Source organism: Typopeltis vanoorti, chromosome 2 (assembly GCF_054136105.1).
Source record: "Typopeltis vanoorti isolate ZY-2024b chromosome 2, IOZ_Tvanoo_1.0, whole genome shotgun sequence".
In the NCBI taxonomy this organism is placed as follows: Eukaryota; Metazoa; Arthropoda; class Arachnida; order Uropygi; family Thelyphonidae; genus Typopeltis; species Typopeltis vanoorti.
Window position 1 is genome coordinate 68,081,068 of NC_143550.1, and position 12,765 is coordinate 68,093,832.

A 12,765-nucleotide genomic window follows, 5' to 3' on the forward strand; every position below is an offset into this window, starting at 1 on the left:
ACTACCTGGACCAGTTTTGGTCTTTATTGAAGTTGGAGCAAATCCTGGAAGACACCAAGGTTTAGTTAATGCATAATTCATATTTCAGAATTCATATATCTTTTGTATATAAGTAATATAATGGTGTATCACATTATTATAAAATACTCTGGATCAGAGATATTTGTACAAAGTTTTTCACTTGGTTATAAAGTAAATTATATTTGCCATAATAATATTATTTTTAATCCTTTATCCAGATGTAAAGAAACAAAGTTTATGCGTGAAGTATCTTCCCTTGGATTAAAATTTAGTGGATAGATAGAATGGATATATTTTGGAGAGATGTAAAGTTGATTAATGGGAGTTTATATCCACTCTGCTAATACATTTTATTCCCCTATAGGAAGGCAAGGCTGGTCTTGTCTAACTTTTGGCGACTGATGGGGCAGTTCATTCTCGTCCAGTATTCAGAGATAGCTGACCTGTGGCTATTGCTAATTATAAATGGCATCCAGTGAAGAGAACATTGTGAATAAGTTTAAGGTTAAATATGACAGGCATATTGTTTTCTTGAGTTAAGCATTCATCCATGAGCCTGTTAACTCCGTACAGATCTGATACGAAAACTGTCATTGGTTTTGTAACTTTTCAGACCAATCAAATAGAAAATAAATTCGTAATAATGGAAGACCTGGGTTTTCTTTATATTTACTGGTAATATATAGAATGGTTTTTGGCTTTAAGCTTTTTTTCCTCCCTCTGGATTTGTTTGACACAATGTCATGTAAAACATGACAAAAGTGGGGGAAATGGTTAATCATCAGATTCCAAACCACTTTTAAGTAGTCCACATGATCTATTCTGGAATATGTGTTATGAATTTAAAAGAGTGAAAGATGATCATAAGGGATTTAATTTTTTCCAAGAAAATTACGATGTTTATGCAAATGCTTATGAAAACTAAAATGGACAAATAAAATAAAGAAATTCTTTAATATCTTTTTATTCCTTAAGATAATAGGCCAAGCTTTTTTAGCCTTAACTCCACCTTTATCATCAATAAACGTATCAACTGGCTACATGATTGTCAGTGAATTTGATAACCTTGGAAGGATAGTATGCCAATATCATGTGATCCTAAACTCTGATATATTTTCTAAAATAGTGCAACTTTTCTTCTTATTATTATTGTTAGAGGTCTGTGTAGCTCAGTGGAAGTGGTGCTTGGTCACTCGAAGTCAGACTTAAGTTCAAGTCTAGTCGCCAACTGGAGGAACTTTTTCTAAGCGCCTTTCTTCCACCGATTCCTGAGTTAGTCGATCTCTGGCACGGGCAAGCAGGTTTTCCTCCCGGAAACTTGGGTTTTTTTATGCCGTAAACTCAAGAAAATCGGCTGTGGTACCCACATTATTTCAGACAGTAACATATCTTGTTAGGATTAGTTACTAAGATATGGCAGCACTGGTTTGCTAGCCTCTTCATCGGTGGCTGCTATTAGTGATAGACATTGGTCAGCTATCTCTGATTGGCTACTGGTGGAGATTGAACTGCCCACTCAGTCTCCAAAAACTAGATAGGGTATAAAGGCCTCGCCTACTCCCTATAAGGGAATAAAAGGCGTTAGCTGATTTTTAATTTTTTTTTATTATTGTTATTATTATTATTATTATTAAGAGATTATTATTATTATTATAATCGAGGGAGGCCACATACTACATGCACCATATATCATACTGTTCTTGAATTCATTCACACTTGCTCTCTCTCTCTCTCTCTCTCTCTCTCTCACACATACACGCACACACGCACACACAGCATCCAATGGCAATCCATTCCAATCATGCAACACTCTATGACAGAAAAATCTAGATCTCACCCCCTTCTTAGCAGTATTCATTCTCAGCTTCCAAAGATGCCCTCTTGTCCTTTCCCCACCCTTCATAAAATAAAAAATTCCATCAACTGAAATTCTGTATGACCCTTTTAGAAGTTTGTAAGTCTCGATCATATCTCTGTTTTCTAGTCTGCAGTCTACAAATTCTCAATCTGTCTTCATAATCAGTATTCCATAATGCTAATATTTTTATCACTCTCCTTTGCACTCTCTCCACTGTATCAGAATCACAATGGAAACCAGTAGACCAGACCTGCACACAATAGCCAAGTGAGATCTTATCAAGGCCTTGTAAAGATGCAAATTGACATCCTTATCTTTAGATATCAAAGTTCATTTCAGCATTGCAGTTATCTTTTGAGTTGTATTTGCAATCTTTGCTACATAGCCCCTAAACTTCAACTTCCTATCAATTAACACTTCAAGATCCCTAGTCTGATCAGTTTCTTCTAACATAATACCACCAATATAATATGACATTGGATATCAGTGGCGGCCGGTGAAAATTTTAAGTGGGGGTGCTGCATATACAAAATTTTTTTTAAAAAAATTTTTAAATAATTTTTTTTTTCCTAATCAGTAACCAATTTATTAATAAATAAATATACATATTAAAAATATTTCACCCTTACCACGAACAAACACCAATAATAAAAGTTTCATATCTCACAGAAATAACGCTTGCAAGCATACAATACACTGCCCAACCAAGCAGTGTCGGAATGACTTGTAACGTGCAATCACAAGGGCAAATGAATATCGGCGAGTCTGGTTGCATTTCGCCAAACGCAATAATTCTGACACTGCGTTAGATGGAAGTGTATTTGTTTCGTGTAACGATAATTGAAAAAATATAATTCTTTTAATATTTTCAACAGTGACATTCATCATAATTCAGCCTTGTATCTATAACGAATAAATACTTATATGTTATTTTAACAGAAAAAAAATCAGCTAACGCCTTTTTATTCCGGTATACGGGGAGTAGGCGAGGCCATTTAGCCCTATCTAACTTTTGGAGACTGAGTGGGCAGTTCAATCTCCACTGGTACCAATCAGAGATAGATGGCCCAAGGCTATCACTAATTAAGCGGTACACAGTGAAGAGAGACGGCTCAGATGTGCCGCCATCTCGTGGTCCCTAACCCTAACACAATATATTTAATGTCTGAAATAATGTGGGTTCTACGGTCGATTTTCTTGAGCTTACGGGACGAAAAACCCGAGTTTCCTGGTGGAAAAACCCGCTTGCCTGCCAGAGATCGACTAACTCGGGAACCGATCGAAAAAAAGGCTTACAAAAATTTCCTCTAGTCGCCGACTAGACTTGAAACCAAGGCTTCCTTCGTGCGGCCAAGCGCCGTGGTATGCAAACGCCACATCCACTGAATTTTCAAAAATAGTTCACCCTCACCACGAACACGCCCCAATAATAAAAGTTTTGTATCTCACAGAAATAACGCGCGCAAGCATACGATACACTACTCGTTTGAGCAGTGTCTGAATCACTTGTAATGTGCAATCACAAGCTCAAACGAATATCGGCGAGACTGGCTGCAATTGGTCGAAAGTGATAATATCGACACTGCGTTAGATCACAGTGTATTTGTTTGGTAATCTAAAGCGTTAGTTGAACAATTCCAATTATTAACTATTCAATCACTGTCGAAACATAAGCTGTAACCTTTAACATGTATTGCATTTATAAAATGTTGTAAGCATTGTTATTATTGATAAACACAAACAAAATTTAAATTTTTCACTTTTTCCTTGGGGGTGCTGCAGTGTCGCAGTGCTTATGTACGGGCCGCCACTGCTGGATATCTAATCATGCCAAAGGGCATGACTTTACATTTACGACATCGAACTGATATCCATTTTCCTATTTCCACAATTTCAGCCTGTTCAAATCATTTTGCAAGTACTGCATATCAGCTGCATTCCCGATTACCCTACCTATCTTTGCATAATCAGCAAATATCATATGTCAAATCCTTCCCAGTAACATTAATGTACAGATTGAATAACAATTTACCAAGGATTAATCGTTGTTCTACACCACTAATTACCCTAAATCTTACAGACTCACATCCCCTATATAACACTTGGATATCTGTCAGCCATCCTCCTGCCTACACTAATAATTTATAATCCAATCCCATATTCTCCAATTTATGCAACAGTCTTCCATGTTGTATTTTGTCAAAAGCCTTAACAAAATCCAAAAGTATCATGGTGTATCATCAAAATATCAAAGTATCATCCCCTTGTCTAGCTCAATGGTTACATTATTATAGAATGTGAGCAAATTCAAAAACATGACCTTCCCTTACTTAGTAAACCCTTGCTGTTCATTGCAAAGTAGAAATTCTCTCTCAACCCATTTCTGAATGTGAGCCTTAACCAACTTTTCCGAAATCTTCAATACCACTCCAGAGATACTGATTAGTTAATAGTTGGATGCATCATCTTTGCACTACCCTTGTGCAATGGAATTATCATATGTTCTTTCTTCTCCTGTGGAATCTTCCCTGTTCTGAGACACTTAAATTATATAGCATGGTTAAAGGAATTTCCAGTTCAGCTGAACTCTTTTGGCATCTGTGCTAATATCCCGTCAGTCCCTATTGTTGAATTCTTATTCAGTTTGTGCAACAGCTCTAATAACTCCTCAACACCTGCGTTTCTTCATCCAGTTAAGAGGTAGCAGTGAACTCAATTTGGCATACACCAGTTGATAGCTTTTAGCAAAAGTGCACTCATTAGTTGAACAACCTCTTCTGCATCAGTCATGCTCATACCATCTGCATTCAGTAGAGTTATTCTTTCACATTCATTCTTTCTTTTACTTGTAGCATATCGATAGAATTCTTTGGGGTTATCTTTAGCTTGCAGAACAAATTTCTTTTCATACTTTGATTTAGCTTTCTGTAGAACAATTGTGACTTTTTTGGCTTGCCGCTTATACTTTTCATCACAGACATCATCTTATGGATGCAGTATTCCTTCCACATCATCCTTTTCTTACGAATCTCTTGCTTGATAAGATTACACATCCGTTTGACTCCTACCCTATTTATTCTTCTAACTTTCAGAGCACATTCTGATATTGCATCATTTAAGTATTTTTTAAATGCCTTTTAAAATTTGCATTGTTGATAATCTTCCCATCCAGCAACCAATACCATTGCGCTGAACAGATATAATTTCCTGCAGAAAAGGTTACATGTTCAGAATGTAACCTTTTCTGAATGGAAAATTCATAAACTTAGCCACTTCCCAAGTGAGTTCCACATGATCACTGTCACCATTCGAAGGCAGAATAGTTAGGTCTTTAACTGACACACACACACACACTGCCTGACACTAATGAAATCTAGCACTCTTTAATCTCGAGATCCTTCTGTGACATGCTGCTGCTTGAATAGGTTGTCATGTAACAGCTCAATAAATTCAGTTTCATTATTCTTATGAGACTTTACTGCTACCTGATCAGTGGATAAAGTCTCCCATTATGATTACCCTTTTTTGCTCCCATCTTTTTTATTTGGTTTTTCATTTCTTCATTCCTAGTAACCATTATAGGTCTGTAACAACACCGCACTATGTATTTAATCTTCTTAGATTCCACCTCCCACCAGATTGTTTCAGATTCACTGCGACATGAAAAACTGTTGTTACTAGTATTACATTCATAGGTCTCAGCACTAACTGGATTCACATCATCCGATATCATTAGCAGCATGTCCTCACTTCTCCTATCCTGTCTTGTTGTTATGTGCCATGCAGTCATTTTCGACATTGGTGATCTTATGCACAAAGGCTCTTCATTCCACTCAGCCTCTTGTCCTTTCTTTCAGTAATTGTAAGTTCAAGTTGGCAAGTTCTTTTATGTTGTCCATTCAACGTTTTGTGGTCTCCTTCTTCTCATTCCCTCAATCTTCCCCAACATAACAGCCTTTTCCACTGATTTATCAGCTCGCATAATATATCCAAGGTACATCAACTTCCGTTTAGAGATTATTGCCTCCAAGAAGCATTCTGTTCTTATATTCTCTAAAACTTCTTATTGGTCATTCTTGCAGTTCATGTGATTCCTTCATAATTCAAATGAATCGATTCGATTTCTGTTCTTTCTTGATAATTCAGCTTTTCCATCCATACTGGGAATACCATTGCATTTACAATTCTAACTTTCGTGGCCTTACTCACACCTCTATCTTTCATAATTTTTGTCAGGTTTGACATCACTTTTTTTTTTTCCATTACTATCCTTTTAATTTCATCTTTCCATTTACCATCATTTCTGATTTTGGACCCCAGTAAATCTTAACTTTCAACGATTTATATTTTATCTCCCTCTATTATAAATTCATTTAAATTGCCAGAAGCCATCATTTTTGTTTTGCTGATGTTTAAATTAACCCTCTCATGCATAAGGACCTCATACGAGGACACATAGAAATGATGTCCTCAGATGATGACATCATTTTTAACACATATAGGGCATAAATGTAGGCACATTTTTTATAAATGAATATAAAAATTCATGCAGGAGAAGGTTAAGCCGAGCTTTGTAGCTTTCCCTCTTAACCAATAGAATCAACCACTCCAGATATTTCTTAGTTTCCGATATGACATCGTCTGCATAGCGTAAATAATTTATTTTCCTGCCACCAGTCTTAATTCCAGCTGGATCTTTGTCTAAGTTTGCCTTCTTATGATATATTCTCTATAAATAGTAAAAAGGAAGGTCGACAGTATACAACCCTTCCACACCGATTTTCCCACTCGAACACTGTTTCTCCAAACACTGTTTTTGCTGAAGTTTTTTGGTTCTTATGGTTCCATGTTTCTGTGTAGCAGGGTTAAGAGCAAGATATAGGAGGCAAAAGCTTTGATATACTACTGCTGGGGGAAAAGACTAGAAAAGGTTCTGGAGCTGGTAACTAGAACTAGACCTATATCAGTCCTTCTTTTAGATATCTATTATTTAAAAGAAGAACTGATATAGATCTAGTTCCAGATGGCAGCATAGTTACCCCTTAAATAAAAATATGGGGTTGGTTACATGCTAATGACAATGGAAAGTGTACCTGCAAACAACATTACATCACTCGAAATATATTTAGTGGAAAAAAAGTCCAAAATGGATAACAAAATCAAGCAACCAGATAAGGAAAGAATTTAGCTTTCAAAAACCGCACTACAGACTTTGAAAATTGTTTGCAATAAAAATTATAAATGTTTCTCTAAAGATATTTCTATACGATTATAAATACGTTTTGGAACAGTAGGAGGACAGAAAGAAATACGTGTATGCATAAAAAAAAAAAAAATCTGCTGATGCTTTTTATTCCGCATAGGGAGTAGGCGAAGCTGTTTTAGACCTATCTAACTTTTTGGACTGAGGGGATATCACTCACTATCCTTAGCCAATCACATATAGCTGGCTAAAATGATCAATGATATTAAATAGCAGCTAGTGAAGACTGTGTGGCAGATACCTGACGCCGTATCCTAATGTAACGTATTGTGTAAAATAAGGTGTGTTTTAAGTAGGCTGACCATACATACCGTTTTGTTTCATATTTCCCGGCCGTCCCGTCGTTTTAATAAAAATGTCAATTTTGTCCCGTTTTTAATAAAAACTATAATATACTTTAATATTGGTCAGTCATAAATCATTATTCATAACTATAATCGTATATCAATATCATGGATACCAGTAATTTGTATAAAAATGGAGTCGCATTGTTAGATGATACTAAATATCGATATCTGCAGTGCAAAAAATGCATGTTGGCAACACTTCCGCGTCTTAGACGCGGCGTCTGTTCTGCTATAGTGTTAGTTTTTGTTTTGCCTGTATGCTAACCGGTGGTTTTGTTATTCAATGGATATATGGAATAAAACATTCCTGTATCTGATAGATGGATAAGATTTTTTCTGAAATGAGCGAAAAACGCCTAGACTTTTTCTTTTATTCTTTGTCTTCCAGGAAGTACAGCACCTGTTTAGAGAATGTTTTCTGTTATGAACAGAAAACAGAGCATGTGGTCAAAGGAGAAATCTAGATTAAGTGTTAAGACAATGAAGACTATGTTAGTTGTAAGACAAAATTATGTTATGGAGTGTGAGAAGTTTAATGATAAGGTGTTGAAAGACCGAAATTTCCTCAGTAGGATCACTTCATCGGAGAAATATTCGTGGTACGATCGTGGTGAAATACAGTCCCCACCCCTCCTCTACGTCTACGTAAATTTTTTGTATGGGTTCTGTCACTGAAGAATAATGGTAAGCTCAGTATGTTTATGTAATAAAACTTTTTTTATCGTCTTTTTCATGAATACAGAATCTTACATAACCCCAGTCCCGTTTTTGCCATCCCAATGTCACGTTTTTGTCTCAAGGAAATATGGTCAGCCTAGCTTTAAGGTCGATTTTCTTGAGATAAAGAGACGAAAAAACCTCTTGTCCATGCCAAAGAAAGGGTTAGCAAAAAATGAAGAAAGTGTTAGAAAAAGTTCATTATCTAATCAGTAGCTAGAATTTAACTTAGGATGTGTTTCTTCCTGTGGTCTAGTACTATGGATGCAAATGCCATTGTATGTATATTGGCATTAAAAAGAAAAGGTGTCAGTTTCTTTGGAATGTTATATAGTACACCCACAGATATGAAACCCTTCGATACTTCTGCGCATGTCAAAAGAAGGAGAATTCGTTCCGATAATAGGGTAATCAATCCGTATTGTGCGATGAATGTTTATTATTTCACGTCAGAAAATTAACTTCTCTTTTATGATCATTGTAGTTTTTAAAGTGGTAATTATTTTTGCTTGTCTAACAGTTGGAAAATTTTACGTACAAAGCACGTAATTTCGCGTTTTGGTGACCAATTCGTAGATCGCCTTATTTCTTTCTTCCCTTCCATATGAATTGACACTTTTTGGCAGTCTGCCAATGATAGCTTTCGCTTATGTAGTCGGACTATAGTACGGAAACACAACGTGTCGAACTTAGAGCCTTTGTAACTCTGTGGAAGTGGTGTTTCCTTCCATAATCAGGGCCGACGGAAGCGAGCATGCGAGCGACACCGCCAGGGCACGATTCATAAGTTCATTTTTAAGAAACAAAATTTTTTTCATAAAACAAAAAATCCTTAGAATGATCAATATTAAAATAAATATTGCAGCGAGAGCAGACGCTTACCTGCAGAATGTTGTCTTCTGCAGTCTATCTGAAGTGAAACAGTGAACATGCACAGAAACGAATTTTCGTACAAAACATTTGTCGCTAGGTAAACCAGTCATATGGTACGCATCCCAGTAGACTACTGACAGTAGCGCAGTGCGGACTATTATTTCGTCTCTGTGTCGTGTTTTGTAATAATTTTTTGTGGGTATAAAATAGAAATGGAATCAAAAATTTTAAAATAAAAAGTTATCCGGTGCACAAAATCGTAAGCGTCATGCTGCGAAAGAAGCTGATATTAAGAAACAAACGGGGGCTCTTAATAAATGTGTTAAAATATTAAAATATTCTGATGCAGATTGTAACCAACTCAATACATCAGAAATCTGAGTTGAGGAACCGTGCACATCATCCAGTTTGCATAAAAGTACTATTGCAACTATTGTACAAAATAACAAGACGCATGTTTTAAGTGAAAAACAGTTAGGAGAAGATTTAGTTGTAGTTGACCTCGAAACTAGCACATTGTTAGTCTCTGTAAATTTAGAAGATCCAGGTGAATGAGGAAATATTGATGAAAAATTACGAGTTGTTTTAATTGAAATGGGGCCTGTTTAAAAGAAAAATATAATATATCCCAGAGATACATATGGTCGTAAATTTGGCGACACGTATTATAATAGAACAATGGAAAATGGGCAGCTCGTGCCAAGAACATGGCTCATTTATTCCGAAACTTTAAATTCTGTTTTTTGCTTTTGTTGCAAACTTTTCGCACCTACTGAATCAAGTAGTCTTGTAGAAGATTATAACGATTGGAGAAATGTAAGTACAACTTTGCATAGACAGAGTTTAACTCACATGAAAATTTTCTTAAAATGGAAGGAACTTGATAAAAATTTAAAACACGAAACTACTATTGATTGCCATACTCAAAGCATGTATGAAATGGAAAAGAAACATTGGACGAGTGTTTCAGAACGCTTGATTGAAATTATAAAATTCCTTGGTAGCCAAAATTTAGCTTTTCACGGATCACCTGATAAATTATATGAAAGGAATAACGGCAATTTTTAAAAATTAGTCGAACTATTTGCGAAGTTTGATCCCGTTATGGAAAATCATGTTGAAAGCGCCCTACAACGAAACAATAGAGTACACTATTTGAGTAAAGACAGTGTCAAAATGAAAAAATGGAAACTTTAAGTAACGCAGTTAGGGATACAATTTTAGTATCAATTCGAAAATCTAAATATTATTCCATAATTTTAGACTGCACACCTGATGCAAGTAAAACAGAACAAATGACCATTATTATTCACTTTGTTTCCTGTGACAATGGAATTGTCAAGATCAGAGAAAACGTTTTAGGTTTTGCATATATATCAGATTCCACGGGACGTGGTTTATGTGCAACAATAATGGAACAACTGGAAAAATGGAACATTCCCATTGAAGACATGCGAGGTCAAGGGTATGACAATGGGGCAAATATGAAAGGGAAAAAATATGGGCTCCAAAATTTGCATCCGAACAAAAATCCTCGAGCTTTTTACGTGCCATGTGCTGCGCATACTCTAAATTTCATCATTAACGATGCAGCCAAAGTGAATGCAGATACAATTAGTTTCTTTGCAATTATTCAAGAAATATACAATTTCTTTTCATTCTCTTACAAATGTTGGGCAATCCTTTTAAAGTTCGTAAAAAATTTAACATTGAAACAGCTATCAGAAACGCGATGGGAAAGTAAAATTTATGCAACCCGCCCTCTACGATATCAGTTAGGAGAAATTTACGATGCACTTTTTGAAATTTTAAATAATGAAAATTTTAATAAACTCAGCATGAAGCACAAACATTATGTGCTAAAATAAAGGACTACAAATTTATTTGCGCATTTATAACTTGGCATGATTTAACAGAATAGACCCTGTGAGTAAAATGCTTCAAGACCAAAATATGAACATTACACTTGCTTTAGAATCTATCGAAAACTTAAAAATATTCTTACAAGAGTATCGATCAGATACAAATTTTAAAGAAGTTCTAAAAACGGCAAAAGAACTGAGTAAAGAGGTGTTTGGAGAACAAGAATTTAAAACTGGTACGGAAGTTCGAAGACGAAAGAAGACACGACAATTTGACTACCAGCTTCATTAAGAAACGCCACAATCGCCAGAAGATAAATTTAAGTGAATGTGTTTTATACACTTCTAGACGTTGCAATGTGTTCGTTAATAGAACGTTTTGAACAACTAAAAACATATTATGATAATTTTAATTTCTTGTATAGATTACTACAAATTAACAACGAAGATTTACGAAAAAATTGTGACGATTTAGAGACTCTCTTGAAGGACGGCGACAATAAAGACGTAAATGCAATAGAACTATATGACGAGTTATGTGCTTTCCGGGATATTTATCGGAAAGATAACTTAAATATTCAAAGCTCTTTCGATATTCTTCATTTTATTGTGTCCAATAATTTATCTTTCTTTAACTTTTCAATTGCTTTAAGAATACTATTAACCTTACCTGTTAGTGTAGCGAGCGGAGAACGTTCCTTTTCCAAGTTGAAATTGATTAAAACCTACTTAAGAACACGTATGTCACAAAATAGTCTTGTTAGTTTGGCGTTAATAGCTATTGAAAATTATATATGTGCGGAATTAGACGTTAAGACCATTATTTCTAATTTTGTGAATATGAAATCAAAAACGCTAAAATTTTAATTTAAAAAATTTCAAGTATATTTATGTAATTTAATTTATTTTCTGTTATTCTGTGAAGATTTTATTTTTCGAATACTTATATTAAATGTTCTAATTATTTCTGAATTCTTTTCTTATTTTCTCATCTATCTTGAGTTTCTTTTATTTTCCTAAAAGATAGTTCCACTTATAAAAATTATTAAAAACTTTTTACAAATTACTAAGAATTTAGTAACTTGTAAAATGCAAAAAAAAATTTTAAACTTTAGTTCATATAAATTTTAACTTTAATTAAAATTCATTTGAATTTTGTTATCATTATATTCATTTGCTTAAAATTTGCTTTAAATTTTGAGAATTTTTTGAATATTCGGGTTTTTAACGATTATTCTGCTTAGTCAACAACCCCCTTGTTCGTTACATTTAGCGAACCAACGTTTGGCTGTTCTGTCAACATTTATTTAAGAAATTTCAAATAATTTAAATTTTTATTATCATAAAAGAACCATACACACCCGGATACTTACACGGGCACATAGATAGAAATTGCATGCTGGCGGCAAAGACCCTAGCCCCGGCACTGTCCATAATGATGTTATCTTGAAGAAAAGCGTAATTCTAATCGCGACTGCAGGAAATTTTCTTGGCCTTTTTTCTGCTGATTCCTCAGTAGATCGATCTTTGATGAGGGCAAGTATATGCTTTTTATTCCAGAAATTCCAGTTTTTAACTTCATGTCTCGAAAATATCGATCAGAGAACTCACTATTACAACAATAGAAATGTTAGGATTTACGGTAATGAGATTGTGGCAGTTGCCTTCCGTCTGGCTTACTCGTGAAATCCTTGATTCGTTGAGAGCTTGATCCACCATAAGTGAAGAATGGAGAGTGGCTGCCAACTTTCTTCAAAAAAGTTGGGACTAAAATGCTCTGCCTAATTACTCCCTTTGGGCAATAAAAGTCGTTATGTGATTATT

At 35.0% G+C, this 12,765-nt stretch overlaps 1 long non-coding RNA gene across 1 annotated transcript in view; it reads right to left on the bottom strand.

Annotated features, from left to right (window-relative positions):
• Nucleotides 1–12,765, bottom strand: part of LOC150109135 (uncharacterized) — a 48,280-nt gene continuing 35,515 nt past the window's right edge. Inside the window, exon 3 of the long non-coding RNA XR_016550049.1 lies at nucleotides 1–44. This is a non-coding gene — a long non-coding RNA (uncharacterized LOC150109135). The remainder of the gene's footprint in view (nucleotides 45–12,765) is intronic.